Here is a 27722-nt window from a genome sequence, read left to right as displayed (position 1 = left end):
ACTCAGACACCCAGTTCCCAATGGAATCCAAACCCAAAATTAATCTGTTCTACTCTGTATAAAGGTTATAAAGGTAAACTCACAAATTGTCCCCCCTCTATAACACTGATAGAGCGATATGCAGAGCTGTTTGCTCCCCCAGGTATTAATCACTTATGCTGGGTTTACTAATAAACAAAAGTGATTTTATTAAGTATAAAAAGTAGGATTTAAGTGGTTTCAAGTAATAACGGACAGAACAAAATAAGTTACCAACCAAAATAAAACAAAACATGCAAGTCTAAGTTTAATACATTAAGAAACTGAATACAGGTAAAATCTCACCCTCAGACATGTTCCAATAAGCTTCTTTCACAGAATAGACTCCTTCCTAGTCTGGGCCCAGTCCTTTCCCCTGGTACAGTTCTTGTTAGTTCTAGCTCAGGTGGTAACTAGGGGATTTCTCATGACTTCAGCTTCCTTTGTTCTGTTCAACCCCCTTGTATAGCTTTGGCACAAGGCAGGAATCTTTTGTCTCTCTGGGTTCCCAGCCCTCCTTCTAAATGGAAAAGCACCAGGTTTAAGATGGATTCCAGTATCATGTGACATGGTCACATGTCCTCTGAGACTCCTAGTCTCCATTCTTCCAAGGCTGGCCAGCAGGTCCCCCGGAAGGTTTGCAAGTAAACAGAACCATTTACAGGTATTTGATTCTGAAACACCTTTAATGGCTTCCACTTAACATGTTTACATCAGTAACACAAGTTTATATCTTATTCTCCTAACTCCAGACATAGAAATAATACATGCAAACAAATGGGATGACTACACTCAGTAGATTATAAGCTTTGTAATGATACCTTACAAGAGACCTTTTGCATGAAGCATATTCCAGTTACATTATATTCACACTTATTAGCTATTTCCATAAAACATATGGAAACGTCACAATCACGATTAATTTTTTTGAGTTAATCACGTGAGTAAACTGCAATTAATTGTATGTCATAGATAGCATATGTCATAGATAAGAAGCAAGAATATCAAAAGCTTAGTTTTTCTGTAAGTGAAGTAACTTTGTTCTTACCCCTTTCAGTGCTGTCTTGCAAATAGTCACAGTTGGGAAGGAAAGAGTTAATATACAATGATAAGTCCAATTCATAATGGCTGTTGCTTGTGTCTATTGTTAGAATAATAATTGTTATGCCTCTGCAGTTTTAAGGGCAGATACATTACAAGTACCTTCACCTTAGAAGAACAGAATTATTGTACCCTGCACTTTTAAGAGCTAAAAGAAAGCTGGCCTCTTCCACTCACAAAAACAAAGTCTACAGTTACAATTGTAGATGTATTTTTAGCTGACATTCAACAGAACTGTGCTGCTTTTCAAATGTGCCTTGAAATGTCCATTTTCTTTAGCTCCTCTGTCTCTATGTGCTTGCTGTTTGAAGATAAGTCAGTCATTTGAGTGACTTAGGGATCAGGAAAAGCAGCACTCAGCAGCATGCTGATGTTGGCAAAGGCAGTGAAATGAGCAGGTCCTGAAATGTCCCCTCTTGTGTGCCACCTGATATCTTGGTTAGAGACATCTGTAGGAGGATGGACTCTTAAACACTGTTAGGGAATGTTTATGTACATAAGGCCAAATCCTGTCCCAGCCTTCCTGGTTGCAGTGGTTCCCTTGACAACAGAACCAATAAAATTCTGTAGAATTCCAGGGACCATGCAGGGAGTGGGGAGTATGCTATTGCTGTAAAGCACAGAGGCCAACTTTGCAGGGATACCTGCAGATAAGAGCAAATCCTCTCCTCCTTCCTCCTTCAGGGAGTCCTCCCAGTTCATCTTGTAGAGCACACCTCTCTGAGTTTGTAGGATGAGTTTTCATAGCTTCACATATTCTAAGCCCAGAAGGGACCACTGTGGTACCTAGTCTGACCTCCTACATAACACAGGCCATAGGACTTCCCTCTATTAATTCCTATTTGAATTAGAGCATATCTTTTTGAAAAAATAAATTGAAGTGAGGTGGGCCAGTGGAGCTATGATTATGCAAATACACTGGTTAAAGCCCCGGTAAATATTGGGGGTAGGCAGTATGAACCTGCTGTAGGGGCTAAGACAGTCAAAAGATTGTAGTAGTAGCTCTTAATCAGCTGCCACTACAACACTGCAGTCACGGGTGGAAAATTGGACTTTCCTGATCCCTCCAGGCCAACCCAATGTGCACCCCATTTGCCTGATCTATGTGTTCAGTCCAGGATACGGTCATTAATGTATGCACCCAGTTCACTGAAGTAGTTTTTCAACTTTCTTCTTTCTCCCTCCAAAGACACTGTGAGTTGTTTTCCCACAGCACAATGAAGATCTGCCTACTCGTTTTTATTATTATTTAACAAGTCTTAGAACATCTAGACACATTACTTTGAAATATTTTTTTTCAGGACAAGTAAGCTCAAAAGTAAATACAAGCATATAATGTTTTTTTTCCTATTTATACTGAGAGATCGTGATGGTTCTTAAATTTGATAATGAAAAGGAATAGTGATTCTTGATGGTTAAGGGTATAATTCCTTCCAACAAAAGATAGTTTCAAAATGACTTTATACAGTTCTGAAGACTCTCTAGGCAATTTTAAAAATGTACATGTCCTGCTAACAATTTGACCGGCTTAATTCAGTGGTGCTTGACCTTTGCTATTCTGACAACACAAATATGTATCTAATTTGGATGGTCAGCAAGTGTCGTGGTGATTAACTTTAAAAAAAATGCCACCTTTCATAGCGGCATAAAGCTTTATTGTGATGAAACCCTAAATTATTTTTTTCAAATTGGAGCAAATCAAACTTGGGTTTGGAAAAGCAAACAAAAGCTGAAATACTAACTTGAATGTTATAAAGTGCACATCCGTCATAAATTGCAAATAATAATAATCATAATAATAATAATTAATAATAAATAAAATTGGCAGGTAACCAAGAATAGGTCCTCTCAAGTTTCAATCTTCAAATCCCAATGAAATATCCATGAAACAGTTCTTGTGATGCACTTCCAGTTATGCTCCTGGATGGAACCCAAGAGTGCAAAGGAAGGAAATAATGAAGAGATCTGTCTCCCCAAAACATGAAAATGTTTTAGAATGTCAAGGATTTTCCTAGAACAAACCTTGGTTCAAAGGAAGTTTTAGTGTATCTATTTCAGCATTGCATGGCTGCACAGAGGTTTTTGGGGGCCCAGGACAAATCCGAAATGGAAGTCCCTCCCACCTGTTCAAAGAAATTACCACTGAGGGCTTGTCTATACTGGCAATTTATAGCGCTGCAAACACCCCCCTGAGCACCACAAGTTTCAGCGCTGTAAAGCACCATTGTAGACAGTGCACCAGTGCTGGGAGCTGCCCTCCCAGCGCTGGTAGCTATGCCTCTTGTGGAGGTGGGTTTTTTTTAGAGCACTGGGAGAGCTCTCTCCCAGCACTCTGCCGTGACTACACAAACCACAAACACAAACACAAACCTACACAAACCTCCCACGTTAAAGCGCTGCCACGGCAGAACTTTAGTGTAGCCAGTGTAGACTAGCCCTCAGAAGCAGCCGCAATGAGAGCGGGGGCGGGGCGGGGGTTGGAGAGAAACTTACCCTGCTGTAGCAGCTCCTGTCCCATGGGCTAGACCTGTCTCCCCTCTCTGGGTGTTGTGACCTGGCACGTGAAGTCGCAGCACCACTCAGCTTTGGCCTGGCCACCCCTCTATTATGACTCTGCATGCAAGATCACAATGCCAATCACTCAAATTTGTCCCAGTCACCCCTCCATCATGAGGTTTGGGAGCATTCTCAAATGCGATGCCCAGGGCAAACTGACCCTGTTGCCCCCTCCTTTGGCCAGCCCTGCAGTACTGAACTCTGAACATTGAAAATTGTGCTGGCCAGCCTACAGTTTCCTGAGAAAGAGGAAGAGGTATTTTTGAACCTCTAAAAATTAGGAAGAACTACAGACCTCCAGATAGCTCCTCTTTCCATTCCAATTGTTATTTATAAAGGATCTTCAGTGTGCTTGTTGCTGTACAAACTAAAAGTGAGACACAATCCTTAGCCCAAGGAGCCCGCAATCTAGTTCAAACATTTATAGTACAGCAATAAATAGTGCAGATGTCTTCACTGAGGTCAACACTGCATGATTTTGTGAAAGAAATATGTTACCAGGAAGGATACAAAAGCTAAGAGGGAGATTGCTTGGTGTATGTGAAGTGGAGAAGTCCCAAACACGGAAGAGGTGATATGTAGTATGGTCAAGGCAATGTAGGTGAAAAGAAAATGGAGGAGTAATTAGGAGGAGCATCAGGACTGATATAAGGGAAAAAATGAGAACACATACATTATATAATTGACTGAAGTGTTTTGTTTTACTTGGCTGGTGCTTTACTTGGTACTAAGAGAGTTTTGTGTGTGTGTGTGTGTGTGTGCGTGCGCATTAGACAAACAGGTGAATTATACATCTAGTTCATGGAAAGTATAAATAGGAAGAGTGAGGTTTGCACAAAGATGTGAGTCATATTTTGTCAGTAACAGATAAGTCTTTTGGTCTCAATCACCTACCGTAGACAGTACTGCTATTAATTCATAACATAATAGACATTATTGAAAAAAAGCGGAATAACAAAAATCAGTGGGTTACTGTAATGCATGGTTATAAAATATACAAGGAGGACAACTTAGGTCAAAGAGGTGCGGGGAGTTTCATTGTACCAAAAGATTCCTCAGAATCTAATCAGATAAAAATTGTGGGGAGAGACCCCCTACTAGAATATACATGGATATAAATCCAAAGTGATAAGAATACAAATGTAATATCAGGATATGCTACCTGACTCCTGATCAGGAAAAGGATACTAAGTGAACAATACCAATCAGATCAAAGAGGCAACTATGTCTGACAAAACAATAATAATGGGCAACTTCAGCTACTAGCCTATCAGCTGGTCAAATTTCACATCACATGCAGGGTTTGAAAAGCAATTTCTCAACACTGGTAAACAGTCTTTTCCCTTCTGTGACCCCATGTTACACCAGAAGAAAGTTTCATGGCTTCCTCCCATAAATAAATTCAGAGAGTGGTCATTATCCATAGGTTTGAAAATGTATGCTTATAAACAATTGCTTCTTGGAATATCTAATTCTACAGCACATGAAATAAGAGACTATTCTTAATTTAGTCTTGGAGCGTTAAGTATAATTGAGCCACTGAGTAACAGCGCCCATAGTGTAGGTTAAGCATTTTGTGGAGAGGCATTGTACCAAAAATGAGCCTGGTAACCATAAAATTTAAAACAGGAGATTTCCATGTGGTTCATAGTCAACATCAATATGAAGTCAGTGGGAGCTGATGGTACTAAAATAGGTGCCTATGGTTAGGCTACTACATCTGTCTTTAGGTGCCTAAATAAGTGGCTACTTTCAAAAGTGCAGAACAACCAACAGCTCCAATTCACTTCAGGGAGAGGTAGTGGGTATCCAACTTTCTTGAAAATGAGGTCACTTATTTAGGTGCTAAAGCATTAAGTTAGAATGCTGCTTTTAAGCACTCATTTTTTAAATCTGGCCCAGAATGTTTTAACAGAAAATTGTGCCTGTTTCCCATTCTTCTACAAATATTAGCATAGCAAAGGAATGTATTGTTTCCCATTGCACTTCTATTGTCCTGTGTTGACAAGAGTTACAGTTTGTGTCTGTCTTATGCCAGCCATGTCCATGGAGAAATTCCAAACAACCTTGAATATAATACACAGTAGTATTTTACATACCAGCTGTATGTTTACAGATTGTTTGCAAGCTCCCACTTAATTGTAATTGTTCCTAAACAATGAAGGCAGCAGCTCTGTTCTCATTCTGCCGCTGACATTTGCATTGGAGAAGTAGTATAAATATGGTCTTGCTGGCACTGTTTCTCATGGGAAATAATGACATTTTCCACCATCAAAAAACAAAAACTTCACTTCATATTTTTCTAGTTGAGGGAATTGAAAAATATGTTTTTTTTCTGCTTCCTTTTCGTTTTTTAGGTATTATTATTGCACCTGAAGACGTGGATACGCTAGACAGTTTGGTGTTAGAGCCAAACAATAATAAATTAATATAGTAAAGTGAGAATATGTGTAAAAAATAAAAAGCATAACACCTTTGGAACACATATGACACAAGGACTGGTTCTTGTGTTCTTCAGACAGATTTTAGGGGCTGGAGGTATTGAGTCTGATTCTCGACAGCCTTGCATCTTGTGTAGTGATTTACACCTGGGCAGAAGGAGGAAGCCCCCATGCTAAGGACCCTCCGTCCCCTCGCACCTAAACTTTTGGAGGCAGGAGCTACAGTCTTTTTAGTAGTATTATTTGTCCAATGTCTAACACACTAGTACACATCCTTGATTGAGGGTCTAGGTCAGTGGTGGAAAACCTACAGCTGGCAGGGTAATCTGCTAGCAGGACACGAGACAGTTTGTTTACATTGACCATACACAGGTACAGCCACCAGCAGCTCCCAGTGGCCGAGGTTCACCGTTCCTGGCCAAAGGGAGCTGCAGGAAGCAGCAGCCAGCCTGAGCCGCTTCCCACATCTCCCATTGGCCAGGAATGGCAAACCATGGCCACTGGGAGCTGTGGGCAGCTGTGCCTGAGGACGATCAGTGTAAACAAACTTTCTCGCATCCCACCAGTAGATTACCCTGATGGGCTGTGTATGGCCCGCAGGCCACAGGTTGCTCACCTTTGTTCTAGGTGCTACCATAATACAAATAATAAATAATCTTCTTACCTAGTCACAGACCTCACCTGCAACATTCCAACCAACCTCAGCCCCAGGCCCTGCCCAACCGTTCTCCCAGACTGTCCACCACACTCCTACACTAATTGTTGCTCCTACTCCAGCATGTCCACACCTGGCACGCAAAACCTTCCATGAGTTATTGCCATGACCCCAGTGTCTCAATTCTCTGTAGGTAAAAAATATTGAGACTGGAGAAGCAGCAACACTGGAGTTCATGGAAATGCAGCAGGAATGAACTTTTCCCAGCATTAACTGCTGGGCCTCTTTCTAATGCATCTATATTTTAGGAAAAAAGTTGTTCAGAAACATAAAGGAAGATAAGTCATGGTGATAGATGACCAATGAAACGAAATGATTTTGAAGACACACAAACTGCACAGCTGTGCCAGTTACAAAGAAAATGCCTCTGACCATTTCAATGCTTCTAGTTCAACCATTTGGACAGGTTAGCTTGATTCTATGCCATGGCGCTGTCAGAGCTGCTAGATAATATGTAGATTTCTCACTGATCTCCACAGGATATTGCTGTTATTTCAGGATTTATTACTTTGCAAGGAGAATGATGGACAACTATTCTCACAATACTAGCATACTCTCTGAAAATATTAAAATGCTGAACTTTCAGAAAAATGCAGTTTTTAAATATGATTTGTCTTTATGGAAAAAAAACAATGCCCTGAGCTTTGAGCAATGCTGGCAGAATCTGTGAAAGCTTATATAGACATCCTTCTGAACTTTATTCTTGACTGGCAGAATTCTTGCTGTTCCATTCATTCCCAGGCAATCCCTGTGCTGGTATGGCCTCCCAGGGGTATGAGCAGCCATCATAGAGGCTCTTCTGCTTTATGCCAGTGCAATAGGACCTGAGGATTTGGGTGACTTAAAACTATCTTCCCATCCCTCCTGAGTTATGCCTGTAGGACCAAGCTCAGGATCTGGACCTTAGTGTCTGGAAAGCTGCCTTTTGTATTATTCTCTTCTGTTGCATTGGTAATAATCTCAGGTATTTTCAGCAGTTCTTATGTGCATTCCATTACACTCACATGCCATAAGCCCTACACCGTTCTCCTACAACATGTGAGCTGTCCTATGCTTAAACTCTTTTCCATGCTGCCATCCAATGTTCTTTTCTATTTTCAGTCCTCATCAGTTGAAATGGTTGTTTTCAAAATCTGAAATATGTGTTAGGCCTTATTGTAAATGTCATTTACCTTTACAATTCTGTTCTTATGCTGATACTTAAAATGGAAAAAGAAATACAGAAGTAGGTTTAACTACTGTAAATGGGAGCAAAAATGTAATGATGGTCATTGAATGTAGCATGCATAGAGACACAAGGTATACCACCTTCTGTTGGTGGAAAGTACAAGATTTGAAGCCACATAGAACTCTTCCTCAGTTCTGGGAAGGAACTCAAAGTATCTGAACTAAATACAAGTTGGGAAAAATATTTTGTTTCTTGAATTTGCTCATGTGTGTAGCATATTTAGGTATTCAGACACCATGGTGATGGAACACAGTATCAATCTTTAGAAGATAAAAAGGATGAATATAGATTTTGACTGGTTAATAATTTACACTAATGATACACCATTGAATCGGATAACACAATTTTAGTAAGAGAAGTCTGGAATGGTTTATTTAAAAAAAACCCCACACACCTGATTATGGTTTATTTAGATGACAGTAGCTCCTAGATGTTCCTATAGAGGGAGATCTGTGATATATATGTACAGACAGTTTAGTAAAAGATACACTCCCTACCCCAAAGAGCTAACAATTTTGTCAAGACTCTTCCAAAAAAAAGTTGTGGTGAATGTATCTAAAATAACAGTTGTCAGAGGTACTGTAGAATCTTCAGTACATTTTTATGAAAGCTTCCCTTGATGTAGAAGTGCATTTCAGCTGAAACAAGAGCTTTGTTTGGAACTGGTAAGCACTCCAAGTTTTATTCCCTTTCTAACCTAATAGGTTTCTATTTTCATGCTTAAGCTACTCCACCTGGATAAGTGTTCTCAGCCTTTCTTCTTTTCACTGTTTATGAACTTTCAAACACTAGGAAAGAACTGAGGCCAATTTTTTCAAAAGTAGCGACTGATTTAAATTCTGGTTTTTTTGGGGTGTCTGCTTTGATACTTTAGGTCTGATTTACAAAATTGCTGAGCACCCACAACTCCAACTGGAGATAATGAGAGTTTCAGGTCTTTCACCCCCCTAAAAATAAGGCCCAAGGTGTCCAAAACTGGACACCCCAAATTATTGACTAGTTTTGAAAATGTATCTGAGAGAGAGATGATGACTGCCCTGATACAGATAAAGGATAAAGAGAAATAGATTATACACCATGGTATTTGAGTGTCTACTAATTGAAGGCCACTCCTTCAGTAAGTCAGATGCTCCCTAGACTATGTATTTGACACTTTAAAAAGCAGCTAGGAAATAAAGCCACATCATTGCCCTTTAACATCCACTAATACACCAGGTGTATGTAGTCCTAAAATTATGCAGTTCTATTGAACTAAAAATTTCCTTTTCAACTAGGGCTGTCGATTAATCGCAGTTAACTCACACGGTTAACTCAAAAAAAATCATTGCGATTAAAAAAACTTATCATGATTAATTGCAGTTTTTATCGCATTGTTAAACAATAGAATATCAATTGAAATTTAATAAATATTTTGGATGATTTTTCTACATTTTCATATATATTGTATTCTGTGTTGTAACTGAAATCAAACTGTATATTATGTTTATTACAAATATTTGCATTATAAAAATGATAAATAAAAGAAATAGTATTTTTCCATTCACCTTTTACAAGTACTGTAGTGAAATCTCTTTGTGGTGAAAGTCCAATTTACAAATGTAGATTTTTTTTTGGTATATAACTGCACTCAATAACAAAATAATATAAAACTTCAGAGCCTACAAGTCCACTCAGTCCTACTTCTTGTTCAGCCAATCGCTAGGACAAACAAGTTTGTTTACATTTACAGGAGATAATGCTGCCCTCTTCTTATTTACAGTGTCACCAGAAAGTGAGAACAGGCATTTTCATGGCACTTTTGTAGCCAGCCGGCCATATTTACGTGCCAGATATGCTAAATATGTGTATGCCCCTTCATGCTTTGGCCACCATTCCAAAGGACATGCTTCCAAGCTGATGATGCTCATTTAAAAAAATAATGCATTGCTTAAATTTGTGACTGAACTCCCTGAGGGAGAATTGTATGTCCCTTACTCTGTTTCACTGCCATTTTGCCATATATTTCATGTTACAGCAGTCTTGGATGATGACCCAGCACATGTTCTTCATTTTAAGAACACTTTCGCTGCAAATTTAATGAAACACAAAGAAGGTACCAATGGAGATTTCTAAAGATAGTTGTACAGAATTCAACCCAAGGTTTAAGAATCTGAAGTGCCTTCCAAAATCTGAGAGGGACAGGGTGTGGAACATGCTTTCAGAAGTCTTAAAAGAGCAACACTCCGATGCGGAAACTACAGAGCCCAAACCACCAAAATAGAAAATCAACCTTCTGCTTGTGGCATCTGACTCAGATAAAGAAAATTAACATGCATCAATCCACACTGCTTTGTGTTCTGTTATCGAGCAGAACCCATCCCTAGCATGGAGGCATGTCCCCTAGAATGGTGGTTGAAGCATAAGGGGACATATGAATCTTTAGCGCATCTGGCACGTAAATATCTTGCGACACTGGCTACAACAGTGCCATGAGAATGCCTGTTCTCACTTTCAGGTGACACTGTAAACAAGAAGCAGGCAGCATTATCTCCTGCAAATGTCAACAAACTTGTTTGTCTGTGTGATTGGCTAAACAAGAAGTAGGACTGAGTAGACTAGCAGGCTCTAAAATTTTACATTGTTTTATTTTTGAATGCAGGTTTTTTGTACATAATTCTATGTTTGTAAGTTCAACTTTTATAATAAAGAGATCACACTAGGGTACTTGTATCAGGTGAATTGAAAATTACGATTTCTTTTGTTTTTTTTTACAGTGCAAATACTTTTAATAAAAAATAATATAAAGTGAGTACTGTACACTTTGGATTCTGTGTTGTAATTGAAATATATATATATATAAAATCAAAAATATTTAAAGAAATGGTATTCTATTAATGTCGAACAGTGCAATTAATTGTGTGATTAATCACGATTAATTTTTTAATCACTTGACAGCCGTACTTTCAATATTTAGTGCTGCTTGTATGCTCAGTGACTAATATGCAGGTCAATCTTGCATAATCTTATGGGTATAGCTCCAGAACCAAAGCATTGTCTCAACTAATTTGCTGTGTGTGTTTAGCAGAGATACTGTATGCTTTATTGCTTTGTCAATAACATTTTGAAACAAACTAAAATAATGATGTTGTGAACACATTCATATACTATAAAGCAGTGGATGCTGTCAAGCATTTCTATTCCCATTTTGTTCCAGCTATTTGACTAAATTATTGAAGATTTCTTTTTGAAGTTCATATATTGCACATTAATGCAATGTTCCATTTAGCTTTCCAAATGGCAACAATGTAGAGGGTATAGTACTCCTCTCCCTATTATGCTGACTAAGATGGACATCCTGATTTACTCTAGTGCATCTGTGAGGACAATCAGGTCTATATACTTGACGTGTTTTGGCTATCCCATCCCTTTTCTCTCCAACTTCCTGATGGAGTTTTCGTGACACCACAGCATGTTCATAAAGCTGCTGCCCATAAAGCTGTACATGTACTAAGAAGTGCAATAGCATCATTTCTATCCTCAAAATACTCTGCTGGCTCCACATTTATTTCAAGACCCAGATTAAAATTGCTGCCCTTGGTTTTAAAACTCTGGATTTCATAGAATCATAGAATATCAGGGTTGGAAGGGACCTTAGGAGGTCATCTAGTCCAACCCCCTGCTCAAAGTAGGACCAATCCCCAACTAAATCATCCCATCCAGGGCTTTATCAAGCCTGACCTTAAAAACCTCTAAGGAAGGAGATTCCACCACCTCCCTAGGCAACCCATTCCAGTGCTTCACCACCCTCCTAGTGAAACAGTTTTTCCTAATACCCAACCTAAACCTCCCCCACTGCAACTTGAGACCATTGCTCCTTATTCTATCATCTGGTACCACTGAGAACAGTCTAGATCCATTCTCTTGATCTATCCTTTCCAGTCTAGATCCATCCTTTCAGGTAATTGAAAGCACCTAACAAATCCCCTCTCATTCTTCTCTTCTGAAGACTAAATAATCCCAGTTCCCTCAGCTGCTCCTCATAAGTCATGTGCTCCTGCCCCCTATTCATTTTTATTGCCCTTCGCTGGACTCTCTCCAATTTATCCACATCCTTCTTGTAGTGTGGGGCCCAAAACTGGACACAGTACTCCAGAGAGGCCTCAACAATGTCGAATAGAGGGGAATGATCGCATCCCTTGATCTGCTGGCAATGCTCCTACTTATACAGCCCAAAACGCCATTAGCCTTCTTGGCAACAAGGGCACACTCTTAACTCATATCCAGTTTCTCATCCACTGTAACCCCTAGGTCCTTTTCTGCAGAACTGCTGCCTAGCCACTCAGTCCCTAGTCTGTAGCAGTGCGTGGGATTCTTCCTTCCTAAATGCATGACTTTGTCCTTGTCCTTGTTGAACCTCATCAGATTTCTTTTGGCCCAATCCTCTAATTTGTCTAGGTACCTCTGTATCCTATCCCTACCCTCCAGCGTATCTACCACTCCTCCCAGTTTAGTGTCATCTGCAAACTTGCTGAAGGTGCAATCCACGCCATCCTCCAGATCATTAATAAAGATATTGAACAAAACTGGCCCCAGGATTGACCCTTGGGGCACTTCCCTTGATACTGGCTGCCAACTAGACATGGAGCCATTGATCATTACCCGTTGAGCCTGATGATCTAGCCAGCTTTCTATCTATTTTGTCTCATGGGCTCAGTTCACAACATGGCAAACCCAGATTGTGCGCCTCTGAAGCATGGTTGCATCTGATCCCCTTGCCTCTCCACATTCCCTCCTCTTGCACCAGCCTCCTTTCCTAGCCACTTGCCTCCTTTCCTAGCCACTGGAGTCAGTCAGCACTCCAGGAGTGCACCCCATGGCTGAGCAGCTGAGCCCCCCACCCCTGGGGGGGGGGGTGGAGAGGTGACCCCACCCCAGATCCTACAATAAAGAAGAAACTATTTAAACGGGGGGAGGTGGGGCACTGATCCCTGTCACATGACAGCTTCTTGACCTTGTGTAAGTCTGACATACATCATATGACTGGGGACAGGAAACAAAGCTTACTTAGAAGAATTCCTGTGTCACATCCTTACTACATACACATAGTACAGTCTTGCTATTTTTCATTGCAAAAGCCCTCTTTTCTATATCTTTAGCCAGATGAAATAAAACTCCTGTATTTCTCTACCTCCTGGACTCTGAAATTTTCTCCGCCTTGTCTATGTCTCAAATTATGTCCCTCTTCTGCTTCTTAATTAACTCTGGAACACAGTTCACATGAAAAGTCTTTAAAATATATTCTACATTGTACATAGCCTCAGTGCACTTATTTTCTCTCTTGCTAAATCAGAAACTTCAGGGAGTGAGGGATTAAAAAAAGAAAGAGTTGTTTATATTTAAAAGTCTCTTGATCCATTACACAAACCACTTCAATGCCCAGTCCTATTCATAAGATGATCAACTGTTGCCACAGTTCATAGTCTCACCTGCTTATATAATTCTACTATACGTGAATTATTAAAAAAAAAAGTAAACACAAATTTCCTTTTTGACATGTGTTAGGAGGTAGACTGGGAATAAATATCAGATTTTTTTGCATACGAAAATAATTAAAATTAATAACTGGCTGACATAGTATCTTATTTTAATCCAAAAATCCCAAATCTTACATCAATACTATATGTAATGGGATGCCTTCATCAATCAGGGAAATGCAGCCACCTTTGGAATGTAAAGTGTCAGTCTTTAAGCAGTTAATAGCTAGATGGTACTACAGTTCAGGACAGAAACGGAAAAACAATGTATCTAGTGGCAATTGCCACGGAAATTTAGGTGGGTAGAATGTAATTACATGCTTGGAATTTGGCCAGGAGCCTGAGGCTAATGTTCCAACTCTTGTAGAAAGTACTAAGGCTCTTTAATGACAACAAGTGGTCAGGACCTTGGTTTTAATTAATTAATGTTTGAATAGTACTTTGAAGATGTAAACTATAATATTATTTTACATATCCTTCCAAACAAGGCACCTCGTGCAGGCAGGGCCTTCTAACCCCTTAATAAATATTGCATTGGTTGTGAAGTAAAGTTTGTGAAAAGATACAAAAATAGAGTAAAAGTTTAGGATAATGTTAACTGGTCTGCGGGGAAAACTAGTGAGGAATGAGAAATGACCCAAAACTAAGAATACTCCTACAGTTCTGGTAACTATGTGCCGGACGGGCTTGTTTTGTGTTTGTGTGTATATGGTAGGGACTGGGATGGGATGGGGGCTTCTGATTAATAGATTCAGAATTGCTCAGTTCTCTGTCTTTGGGTCTGTAGAGGTAACCACAAGTTTGTTACAATAATAAGAATAGAAGAAAGGAGGTTGGTTTTCCTTTTTCTTTTTCTTTCCTTTTTTTTTTTTTTTTTGAGTCCCTGTGTGATATGTGACTGTTAGATTTTGTAAGGAGTGTAAGGTAGGAAACTGAGTCATGAGTCCACCCAATTTAAGTGTAACCAATTTTCATCTTTATTTATAAATTTTCAGACAGATTTATTGTCACATAGTTTCTGATTATATGTTTATGACAGAGACTAAACAGATAAAGCAAAACAGGTGGGGTCCAAGTTTGCCAACTACTTGGTACCAGGAAGCGCTCCTGTATTTCATGATGAGTGCCTCAGTCATAGGTGCTGACTTCCTGGGGTGGATCTTCCTGCTCTGCCCCAGGTCCTCCCCCACTCCACCCCTTCCCCCAAACCCCTACCCCCTGCCTCTTCCTGCTCCTCCCCCCATCCTCCCCAATGTCTCCTGCATACTGATGAACATCTGATCACGGTGGGTTGGAGGTTCTGCCGGGGGGAGGGGGAGGCATTGATCCTTGGGACTGCCAGTGGGTGCTGATCACCCACTCTTTTTTTCCTGTGGGTGCTCCAGGGATGGAGCACCTACAAGTCGACACCTATGCTCTCAGTCCCTTTCTGGTATGGTCCTTCAGTCTCATTTCTTCAGTATCTGGTCTGGTATTTCTCCGACTTGGGCTCTTGTTCACTTGTTTCTTATACGTTTTCACCTTATATATTCAACAGTTTTCCTCAATCAACACTAAGCATTGTGTCTTACATAACCTGTACAATATGTACACTTGAGTCTACTCTGAAACCTACCATAACTTTCACTGTCTACACTGTTTTGATGCCATTATGTCTTTGTCACCGTACACCCGATTTTCCCAAGATAGAGGCTTTTACCATGATGTTTTGTGTGTCTATTATACCAGCTGGTATCTAAATTCTCCAGGACAATAACTAACCATCACCTTTGTTCTGTCAGCAATAAATATTACCTAAACAAGTTTATGTAAGAGAAAGAGATTAGCAAGACAACACTTGTGCCAGGAAGAAGCTAGCCTAGGGCCTGGACATAAGCCGTACCCATCATAACTATCCATATTTATAAACTATTACATTAAACTAACAAAACTCTTATTTTTAACATTCAGCAATTCTTCATATTTCAGTAACATGATTCAGCATATTTGAATAGGGAAGTTATGAGGTGCAATGTGACCTGACCCCAATATCAGTATTTTCTTATCTTCTCCAAACATATGTTTTCAGAGGACTTTTGCTCAAAGTCTAACATCACTCTTGTAAATTTATTAACAAGCCTTGTCAGTAATTTTGCCTCTTGGATTTAGAAGGCTGAGGTAATTAATTGTTCCCCAATGTGTTCCACAGTTCCGAAGATGTAACAGTTAAATGCTTGGACATTTAACCTAACCTCTTTGATAAGAGAACAGTGTCTTGCATGGTATTTTGTTACTTGCACTTCTGATACCTGTTGAGAGCAAAAAGAAGACAACTGGATGAAAACAAAGAGAAACAAATTGAACAGAAACAGATTGTTTTTAATTTTTTTAACAGGCTTTTTTTTTTTTAAAAAAAAGAGGTTAAATTGCTTCCTTTCACCTCACCCAGTTCATCCATCCAACATAAACATTAGAGTTAATTAAGTAACAAAAATGGGAAAACTGCACTAAATATCTACCACTATAGAACCAAGGCACATATCATTGATTCGAAGAGAGGTAGTTGCTGGCCAATGACAATGTTATTTTCAGAAGTGAAGTCGTATGCTGTAAACCCTCAGTAACTATGCAATTCAGTCACTAGCTACTATTTCTCCTTCCCTCCCTCAATGATGCTGTGTTGTTTTATTGTTTGGGATTTTTTTGAAAATATGTTGGGTAAGGAAAATGTCAACAACCTTGGTGAGGCCTCCTTTATTGGCAGAAGATCTTAAATTGAGCTCTAAGAGTAGTGAAGTAGGATTGCATCTGAATCTTTATCTATAGAAGGTTCTAGAGCTGAAGGCCCCTTGTTGAAAATGCTTCGTCTCCTTCCATATATGAGTTTTGCTAGAGGCTTTCTCAGCCATAGTAAATACCTAGAATTGTACAGTCCACAGGTCTGATATGAAAAGAATTCTATCCAGGCCCTATCCTTCTGAGGCCTTTGTACATTGGGACTTGACTTAAAGGAAGATTTAAAATATTCTTTTTAATCATCTGGATTACAGTGAAAAATTGCAATCAGGAAATCAGTTAGGACAGATCCAGAGAAATGTTCATCCTTCTGAGATGGAATTAATACAACCACGAGCAACTTCTATTCAATCAACGACACTGATTTAAAATGCTGGTTCTCCAGGTTTTCAAAGGGAACTCTTAGTTGGCACATGATAAGGAATTTCAGCCTGTATTTTAATGTTTAAAAACCACAAGATATATAACTTCCTGAAATACAGCCTAAATGAGGGCCCTCAGTGGTACACTGAATTCTTAACAAGTTCAAGGATGCTTTAAAGTCCTGAGCATACACAGGGGCAAACTTGTTGAGATGGAAGTCAGGTTTCCTAATTTCACTGAGAATATTCTCCTTGAAACAGAGGTCTATTCATGCTGGTTTTCAAACCCTTTATGTGCTCAGTACAAAATTCAAAGTAAATGACCTTTAAAGTTGAGGATTCCACCCCTGTTTTGATTTGTTTTCGGTTATGATTTTTTTTCCTTGCAGCATGAGTAACTTTTACTCTCTGGAAGGATAAGTATTTCCCTACCTTGCTGTCTTCCAAACCATAAGCCATTAACTGAGGAAACTAAGGTCTACTTGGCCTAACTCTTTTTGCAAGTGTAATGCATTAGTATTCAAAAGGAATTAGTTCATGCTTCCAGCTTTAGGAGCCTGGTTGTGTGTGAGGGGCTTTTTGATGTGATGTTTTAGCATGTGACTATATCCTGTTTTACTCTGTTTCTTCCTTGCACAATTAGCTCTCCCAGTTGCACCTGGATACCCATGCTTTTTTTGTTTAGGGCTCAGATTTTTTTAAGTGCAACAAAGAACACTCCAAGGACAAGGGGAGGTGCAGTCTTTTTTTATTATTATTTTATACATATATAGAGAGAGAGAGCGGTGGGGGTTTTAGAACATGGTGGAAAGTTTAGATAGACATGATCAAAAAGTGTGCTGAATACTTTTGGCCCATTATGATCATCTGAACATGTTCAGAACAATCTTCAATTTGGTATTTCTAGAATCTTAGTTCTAAAGACAAGATTAATCAAAGTGTTGCAGTCTCAGTCCACTATGTTCACTTGGCACTACTCAGATGAGGCTGGGTGGTATGGGATCAGGGAAATACAGCTGAATCTCTGATAGCCACCCCCACCCTACTTCAATCTAGTCTGTCTCAGCTCTGCTAATAAGAATCCAACCCTAAGTTATTTAAATTAGTATTTTAGATTTAATAAGTAGTTTTGCTCATAGCATTGTCCATACTGAACATCACAGTGGATTCTACTCTTCAACTGTTGGGTGAAGCACCTGCAACTCCACCAGAAGAATAAGAAAAAAAGAAAAAAAAAAGATTATTCCACATTAACTAACAAAAGCTAAAATTCACCAGTTCTGTTTTAAAGGAAGGGAACAGTGTACAGCCTGACATATTTTATCTATGTCTTTCTTCAGAGGAGAACGTTTAAAGAAGAACTGTCCTTTCTACATAGACTTTATGTAGTAACTATGTATAAAATCAAAAAGGGAGAAAAGAGCTCATTTTCTCACTAACACATCTTCAAAGTTGTCAAACTACTATGTATATATCACATTTCTTTCTTTCTCTCCACCCCCTTCCCCCCCCCCGTTCAAAATATTCTTTTGACTATCCACCCAACACTGAGTTTAAAGTCTCTAGAAAGAATTGCTTCAAATGGAGCAGGGTTGAATAAAAATGGAAACTCACCTGAAGGAATCTTTTGTAGGTATACTCCTGTATCTATCCCTTTTCTCGCCTTTCCCATATGCTTGATATTTAGAGCGTGATGAGTTTTCTTTCATTCAATTAAAAAGAAAAAAAAAAGTTTATGAATCAGAGTTGGAAAGTGGTGGAATTCAAATTTACTCTAAGAGCACCGTATATATTTGTACACTTATAATGCTCCTGTGAAATTACTCGTTTTGAAATAAGAAAAGGAGTACTTGTGGCACCTTAGAGACTAACCAATTTATTTGAGCATGAGCTTTCGTGAGCTACAGCTCACTTCATCGGATGCATACCGTGGAAACTGCAGCAGACTTTATATATACACAGAGAATATGAAACAATACCTCCTCCCACCCCACTGTCCTGCTGGTAATAGCTTATCTAAAGTGATCATCAGGTGGGCCATTTCCAGCACAAATCCAGGTTTTCTCACCCTCCACCCCCCCACACAAATTCACTCTCCTGCTGGTGCTAGCCCATCCAAAGTGACAACTCTTTACATAATCAAGTCGGGCTATTTCTTGCACAAATCCAGGTTTTCTCACATCCCCCCCACCCCCATACACACACAAACTCACTCTCCTGCTGGTAATAGCTCATCCAAACTGACCACTCTCCAAGTTTAAATCCAAGTTAAACCAGAACATCTGGGGGGGGGGGTAGGAAAAAACAAGAGGAAACAGGCTACCTTGCATAATGACTTAGCCACTCCCAGTCTCTATTTAAGCCTAAATTAATAGTATCCAATTTGCAAATGAATTCCAATTCAGCAGTTTCTCGCTGGAGTCTGGATTTGAAGTTTTTTTGTTTTAAGATAGCGACCTTCATGTCTGTGATTGCGTGACCAGAGAGATTGAAGTGTTCTCCGACTGGTTTATGAATGTTATAATTCTTGACATCTGATTTGTGTCCATTTATTCTTTTACGTAGAGACTGTCCAGTTTGACCAATGTACATGGCAGAGGGGCATTGCTGGCACATGATGGCATATATCACATTGGTGGATGTGCAGGTGAACGAGCCTCTGATGGTGTGGCTGATGTTATTAGGCCCTGTGATGGTGTCCCCTGAATAGATATGTGGGCACAGTTGGCAACGGGCTTTGTTGCAAGGATAAGTTCCTGGGTTAGTGGTTCTGTTGTGTGGTATGTGGTTGTTGGTGAGTATTTGCTTCAGGTTGCGAGGCTGTCTGTAGGCAAGGACTGGCCTGTCTCCCAAGACTTGTGAGAGTGTTGGGTCATCCTTTAGGATAGGTTGTAGATCCTTAATAATGCGTTGGAGGGGTTTTAGTTGGGGGCTGAAGGTGACGGCTAGTGGCGTTCTGTTATTTTCTTTGTTAGGCCTGTCCTGTAGTAGGTAACTTCTGGGAACTCTTCTGGCTCTATCAATCTGTTTCTTTACTTCTGCAGGTGGGTATTGTAGTTGTAAGAAATCTTGACAGAGATCTTGTAGGTGTTTGTCTCTGTCTGAGGGGTTGGAGCAAATGCGGTTGTATCGCAGAGCTTGGCTGTAGACGATGGATCGTGTGGTGTGGTCAGGGTGAAAGCTGGAGGCATGCAGGTAGGAATAGCGGTCAGTAGGTTTCCGGTATAGGGTGGTGTTTATGTGACCATTGTTTATTAGCACTGTAGTGTCCAGGAAGTGGATCTCTTGTGTGGACTGGACCAGGCTGAGGTTGGTGGTGGGATGGAAATTGTTGAAATCATGGTGGAATTCCTCAAGGGCTTCTTTTCCATGGGTCCAGATGATGAAGATGTCATCAATATAGCGCAAGTAGAGTAGGGGCTTTAAGGGACGAGAGCTGAGGAAGCGTTGTTCTAAATCAGCCATAAAAATGTTGGCATACTGTGGGGCCATGCGGGTACCCATAGCAGTGCCGCTGATCTGAAGGTATACATTGTCCCCAAATGTGAAATAGTTATGGGTAAGGACAAAGTCACAAAGTTCAGCCACCAGGTTAGCCGTGACATTATCGGGGATAGTGTTCTTGACGGCTTGTAGTCCATCTTTGTGTGGAATGTTGGTGTAGAGGGCTTCTACATCCATAGTAGCCAGGATGGTGTTATCAGGAAGATCACCGATGGATTGAAGTTTCCTCAGGAAGTCAGTGGTGTCTCGAAGGTAGCTGGGAGTGCTGGTAGCGTAGGGCCTGAGGAGGGAGTCTACATAGCCGGACAATCCTGCTGTCAGGGGGACACCATCACAGGGCCTAATAACATCAGCCACACTATCAGAGGCTCGTTCACCTGCACATCCACCAATGTGATATATGCCATCATGTGCCAGCAATGCCCCTCTGCCATGTACATTGGTCAAACTGGACAGTCTCTACGTAAAAGAATAAATGGACACAAATCAGATGTCAAGAATTATAACATTAATAAACCAGTCGGAGAACACTTCAATCTCTCTGGTCACGCAATCACAGACATGAAGGTCGCTATCTTAAAACAAAAAAACTTCAAATCCAGACTCCAGCGAGAAACTGCTGAATTGGAATTCATTTGCAAATTGGATACTATTAATTTAGGCTTAAATAGAGACTGGGAGTGGCTAAGTCATTATGCAAGGTAGCCTGTTTCCTCTTGTTTTTTCCTACCCCCCCCCCCCAGATGTTCTGGTTTAACTTGGATTTAAACTTGGAGAGTGGTCAGTTTGGATGAGCTATTACCAGCAGGAGAGTGAGTTTGTGTGTGTATGGGGGTGGGGGGGATGTGAGAAAACCTGGATTTGTGCAGGAAATAGCCCGACTTGATTATGTAAAGAGTTGTCACTTTGGATGGGCTAGCACCAGCAGGAGAGTGAATTTGTGTGGGGGGGTGGAGGGTGAGAAAACCTGGATTTGTGCTGGAAATGGCCCACCTGATGATCACTTTAGATAAGCTATTACCAGCAGGACAGTGGGGTGGGAGGAGGTATTGTTTCATATTCTCTGTGTATATATAAAGTCTGCTGCAGTTTCCACGGTATGCATCCGATGAAGTGAGCTGTAGCTCACGAAAGCTCATGCTCAAATAAATTGGTTAGTCTCTAAGGTGCCACAAGTACTCCTTTTCTTTTTGCGAATATAGACTAACACGGCTGTTACTCTGAAACCTGTCGTTTTGAAATAGAACTAATGATTCCCAGATAACTATTTAAATTGAAATTGAAACTGGGAAGGGAAAAATACCCAGATTCTTCTAAAAGAAGGCCAATGTTGAGCAGTCAGCTCCTTGTATTTACTACTCCAATGTAGGACACTTGGCTTGTTACAGCTGCTAAAGACAGGGCAGATCATTTTAAAAAAATGCAGATATGGTCTAAAACTCTAATGGTGTGTCCCCCCCCCCCCTTCTACTCCTCCTCTCAGATCTATCATGGAGACTTAAAAAGAAAAAAAAATAGTAGAAAGCAATTAGCTGGCATTCCTGCTTTTCTACAGTTTAATGAAGAATATTTTTGTGCTGTCACAGATTAGAATCAGATGCAATGTGTGTCTGAAGACTTTTTTGTCCTCTAAGTGACCTGCACAGGAATTATTTGAATAGGAGCACGGAGAATCAAAGATTAAGATGACCAGTGCTACTTGGCCAACGTACACAAACCTTTAGAATCTAGATCTCTCTCCACTGCATCTTCATAAAAATATCACGAGGAAACAGAAATCTTAAAGCCTCAAATTTGCCTTTAATGTAGACTAAGAAAAATGGGTAATGACTTCTGTAGATGAAAACTGGTCTCTATTTGATAGAATGTAAATCTCAGTAGGAATGGTGGGAAAAAGTCCCTGGTAAAGATTTTGGTGACATCAGTTTATTGAACTAATTAGAACCTGCCTAAAGATGTTTTTAGATTGCAGCAGTTCTCTGAACAATGTTACTGATGAAACAATACCATGTAGGTAGCATTCTCTCTGACTCAATTTTGTTCAAAAGACCTTTTATAGTTTTTTGCAAGGAGGTTGCTCTGCCTAACAGTGGTGAGCTGGTTAAGATAATTTTGTTAGGCTAAACATGCCCAGCTCCTTAAGTCTCTTCTCATAAGGCAGGGTCTCAATTCCTCTGATCATCCTAGAAGCCTTCTCTGCACCTGTTTCAGTTGGAATTCATCTTTCTTAAACATGGGAGGCCAAAATTGCACACAGCATTCCACATGAGGTCTCACCAGTGCCTTGAATGGTAATCACACTTCCCTATCTCTACAGAAAATACCTCACCTGATGCATTTTAGGATTGCATTAACATTTTTCATGACTGCATCACATTGGCAGTACCTAATCATCCTGTGATCGACCAGTTCACCCATGTCTTTTTCTTCCTCTCTCTTCCAACTGATAAATTCCCATCTAATAGCAAAAAATGTTCCAAAGTACATGCCCTTGCACTTCACACTATTAAATTTAATCCAATTTCTATTAGTCCAGTTTTCAAGGTTGTCCGAATCTTCTTGTATGATATTCCGGTCCTCCTCCACATTGGCAATACCTTCCAGCTTTGTACCATCCGCAAAAATTTTTTTTAATTTTTTTTTTTTTGGCGTACTCCTACTTTGTGTGCCAAGGTCAATAAGGAAAATGTTAAATAAGATTTGTTCCAAGACTTATTCCTGAGGAACTCCACTATTAATCTCACTCCAGACTGACAGTTCACCTTTCAGCATGACTGATTTCAGTCTCCCCTTTAACCAGTCCCTTCCTACCTTTAAAGTCTCATATTAATCTCCATCTTCTCCAATTTAACTAATAATTTCCCATGTAGAACTGTCTCAAATGGTTTACTGAAATCCAGGTAGATAAGATCTACTGCATTTCCACTGTCTAGAAAACTGGTTAGCTTCTTAAAAATATAAAATCAGGTTGGTCTTGAATGATCTACTTTTTGTAAAACCATGTTGTATTTTATTCCAGTTACCATTTACCTGTATGTTTTTAAATACTGTCCCTTTCCAAATTTGTTCTAAAATCTTGCATACAGTTGAGGTCAAACTAATGGACCTGTAGTTGCATGGATCACTTTTTCCCACTTTCTTAAATATATATATATATATATATATACACACACACACTGTAGCATTCATACAAGGTTCATGCACTTGGCAACATTCAGGGCACACCCGGAGTGTTGTGTAGGAGCAGTGCACACACGGCTCCTCTCAAGGGCATGAACCTTGGAATCTCGCCCAGATGACATGAACCGTGGGAAGCCTCCCAGGACTGGGCTCAAGGCCCGAGAGCAAGGAATGCGGTAGATAGAAATTGGTAAATAAGAATGTTAAACAAAGCCAGTGTATTCCTTTTATCTGTTGGAGAATGTAATGCGCGGGGGGAGAGAAAGAATAAAGGAGAAGGTGGAAAGCTGACAGGACCAGCCCGTTGGCAGACCAGCCTGCTTGCTTGCTTAAAGCTTTGTGCTGCCTTGTATTTGAACCACAACAACACACACTATATTTGCAATTCTCCAGTCATAGAGTTTGTCCATTAACTTTAGGGTTTCATTAAAAATCCTTGCTGTTGGGCTTGAAATTTCATGCGTCAATTCCTTTAAGTTGTTTGAGTTTGGCTTTCATCTTGGATGTGGTAATTTCCGCTTCCATACCCTTGTTCCCATTAGCCACCCTGCCATTTCCCCCAAGCTCCTCATGACCCTTATCAAAAACTGAGGCAAAGTATTTGTTCAGGTGTTGGGCCATACCTAGATACTTCAATCTGCACCTCATCCTCAGTGTTTAGAAGTCCCACTTCTTTCCTTACTTTCTGCTTATTCGTATGGCTAACAAACCTATTATGATTGTTTTTCATTTCCTTTGCAAAGTCCAGCTCTGCTTGGCTTTTGTCAATTTTCATTTTTTCCCATACTTTCTGACCTCCAGGAAGTATCTTCTTACTGATCCATCCCCTCTTGCATTCCTTGCTGGCTATCTTCTTTGTCTTAATAACCTGTTTGAGATGCTTCTTCATCCAGTTTGTTCTGTAACACTTCCCTACAAGATTTTCCCCCATGCTTGGGCTGCAGGATCTAGATAGTTTCTGCAACTTTGACTAGAAATAATTCCAAGCCACCTCCACATTCAGATCCTTGTTCTTCAGTCCAGTCAATTTCCCTAACTAATTCCTGTTACCTCATTTTCCCTAGAAACCAACCCAGGGTTACACTTATATTGGTTTTATTAAATGCCACTATTGGATCAAACAGAAAAGGGATGGAGCTTATTCATGCATGCACACATTCACTGCATTCATACCCTCATGCACCTACATACTCACAGAGGCAGAGAGTTACTGGAGACAGCAGAGGAAGCTGAGAAGCCGAAGCATAGTAGATCTGGTGTGTCCGCCTGCGGTTATGGATCCAGGTCAGCGAGCAGGTCAAGAAGCAGGGAGCTTGTGCGCATGCCTTCTTCCTTTTGCTGGAACTGGGTGGCTCCTGTCACGTACACTGAGTTTTTCCTGCTGTGTCCATCACCGAGAAGCATTCCCAGACCTTGTGCCTTTCATGCATACCAGGTTCTTCTTTTCTTTACAGCACTCCGTGATTGCCTTCTCAGGGCAGATTATATCAGACACACCTGGCTCCTGTCTCTGGGCTCTTTTCTCTTTGCAGTTCCTCTCCACCCAGTCCCACATACACTCCCTTGTTCACACTCCCTTATCTTCCACACACACTCCCTTTTTCACACTCTCTCTGATCACGTGATGGAATATTGCAAAGCTTGGAGGTTCATACAAGTGGTAACTGAAAAGATTACAAAGCTTGCAAAAGTTACAGAATTTAAAAGGTTATGCTAACAATCACTAAAGTTACAAAGTTTGCAAAAGGTTACAGAACTTAATGATCATACTAGCAATGACTGAAAAGTTACAAATCTTATAATCACATTCTACTGGATTGAGCGGAGGCTTTACATAACAATTCCTATACTTGTTTTTAGTTTGCCCTTTTGGAATCAGGGACCCCAGTTTAAGTTAAACAGAATTAATCATGACTACTCAAACCAAGGTTATCTTCTACAACCAGTTCTTTTATGAGGTCCTCACTATTTACCAATATTAAATCTAAAATGGCATCACCTCTTGTTGGCACAGTGACTATTTGGTGAAGAAATCTGTTAGTTATCACATCCAGAAATATCTGGGCCATATAATTGTGAGTAGCATTTGTCCTCCTATCTATATCTGGTAAATTAAAGTATCTCATAATTGCACAATGCCCAGTACTATTTATTTAATTAACTACAATAGAGATCTCTATCCCAATCCAGATCAGATCCTGGGGGTCTGTAGCATTCCCCAAGCACTATCTTAGTGAAGCCTCTGCTATCATTTCCCCCCAGTGTTTTTAACCCAAATAGATTCCATTTTATCCATTCCATCACTCTTAATTTCTATAATCTACCTTGTCATTGATACATAATACTACTCCACCACCCTTACCTTTACTTCTCTTTCCTGAGCAGTGCATACCTTTCAATACCTGTATTCCAGTCATGACTGTTATTCACCGTGTTTCTATTATCCCTCTAATATCTATTTTCACTTCTTGCACCAGTAGCTCTAGTTCCCTCATTTTGTTACCCAGGCTCCTTTTTAAAATTTTTACTTGGTCTCCCCAGATTCCTTACCAGGATAGGTGCCAGTTATTATACTGCCAGTATCGCCTACCTGACTGTTACTGTCATTGTAATTGGCACTATATTTTCCCTTGTTGTCCATTCTCGTACCTTCTGTTCTTTTCCATATTGCTTTATCCTTTTTTACTTGATTTTCTTCCCAATCAATATTAGAATCAGGTGTGGAGATTACCTGAGCACCTCTCAACCCTCTCCCCTGAATTCCTAGTTAAAAGCTCTTTTAATCAGTTGTACCAACCTTCATTGCAGAAGTCTATTCCCTCCTTATTCAGGTGGAGTTCATCCATGAGAATAGTCTTCTGTCCATGAATGCCTCCCAGCAGTCAAACATTCCAGAGGCCTCTATCTAGCACCATTGCATGAGACATCTGTTGACCATCATAATTTTGTCTCACCTTTGCTCTCCTCCTCTAGTAGAATCCCACTGAAGATCACCTGAGCTTCCATTTCTTCCTGGAGTAGTCTTCCTTGATGCATCCCAATGAAAATCTAGCAGTATCATTTGTTTCCATGTGAAGGATAATCAAATGAATTCTTTCCTACTCCCATTAGGATCCTCTTCCAGCTCAGGTCCACATCCTGTATCTTAGCTTCCAGCAGACAAAACACCCTTCTGTTCTCTGGATCACTTTGGTGACAGGCCCCTCTGTTCTTTTTAGTAGGGAGTCCTCATTTACAGAGACCTGACTCTTCCTGGTGTGATTTTCAGGCCTTCCCCATTCTGTTCTTTCTGGCTGAAAGTCTTCTGGTCTTCTGTTCTCAATTGCAATCATCTGCCAGTCATCATCTATGCTCCCAGGGCTCCAAATTCTGGCTATCTTCACTGTTTTTTCTTTCTTGCAGGATTTGCCACTCTTGTCTTCTTCCTTGCTCTCTTATATTCAGTTATTGCCTGCCTCTCCCCTTCCAATTGCATTATCTAGTCAATCCCACTCCCAGCAGCAAATACAAGGAAACAAAATAGAAAGGAGATTGTCAGTTTTTTCTGGATTTTTTTGTACACAAAGCCAAATGTAGACTTTCAGTCTGAATGACTTTTATTTTAGATTAAGAGAATTTAATCTAAAAAAGAAACACACAATAAAAAAAAAAAGTCAGCTCTCCAAGAGAGTTTGTGCCACATCTGAACTGAACACAAAATGGCAGCAGATAGTAGATTTTATCAGTGAAATCCTGGCCGCAGTTAAATCAATGACAAAACTACCATTGATTTCTATGGGACCAAAATTTCATGCCTAGAGTTTTAAATGAATCAGATAGGGACATTATGCAGTGGCTTGGTAAGCCAATACTTTCTCTGGTGGCCTCTATCCTTTTGCTCCAGAATCTAAGTCCACATGAAAAAAGAAATTTTTGTAATCTAATTTATACCAGTGTGAGTCAGGAGTAACTCTACAGAAGCCAATATAATTACAAAAGTATAAAACTCTGATTTCACTTTGACCAATAAAGACCCAGGTCTGTACTGCTTATAATTATAGGGGAAAACAACTTCCAAACAACAGTACTTCTGAATGCTTCCTAGACCAATACAAATACTATAGGCTGGGTTATCAAAAATAGCTCTTGTTTTGCAGTAGTGAACAGCTCATCATATTAAATAAACTCGGTACTTTATTTTTCATTGCATTACTTTAAACAAAATAAGAATAATTTCCTGATGCAAAACAAAGAAAACATCCTATTGGGATCAGAAGATACATTTTTATACAAGTACTTTGTTCAAAACCAGTGAGAAATGTATTTGTGGATAAAATGTTTTGGAATGTG

General features: G+C 40.0%; 1 long non-coding RNA gene across 5 annotated transcripts in view; it reads right to left on the bottom strand.

Moving 5' to 3' along the window:
* Positions 1-14794: 14794 nt before the first annotated feature.
* The window catches only part of LOC142072529 (uncharacterized), a 79635-nt gene continuing 66707 nt past the window's right edge, over positions 14795-27722 (bottom strand). For 4 of the 5 annotated variants that reach the window (XR_012668935.1, XR_012668933.1, XR_012668932.1 and 1 more), the window contains 2 exons: positions 18324-18411; positions 14795-15860 (listed from right to left, as the gene is read on the bottom strand). This is a non-coding gene — a long non-coding RNA (uncharacterized LOC142072529). Of the gene's footprint in view, positions 15861-18323; positions 18412-26190; positions 27503-27722 lie in introns of those variants that run through there. The other variant, XR_012668934.1, reaches the window with a different exon arrangement.

This window comes from Caretta caretta, chromosome 6, assembly GCF_965140235.1.
Source record: "Caretta caretta isolate rCarCar2 chromosome 6, rCarCar1.hap1, whole genome shotgun sequence".
Classification (NCBI taxonomy): domain Eukaryota; kingdom Metazoa; phylum Chordata; order Testudines; family Cheloniidae; genus Caretta; species Caretta caretta.
This window is presented reverse-complemented; position numbering and strand designations above follow the sequence as displayed.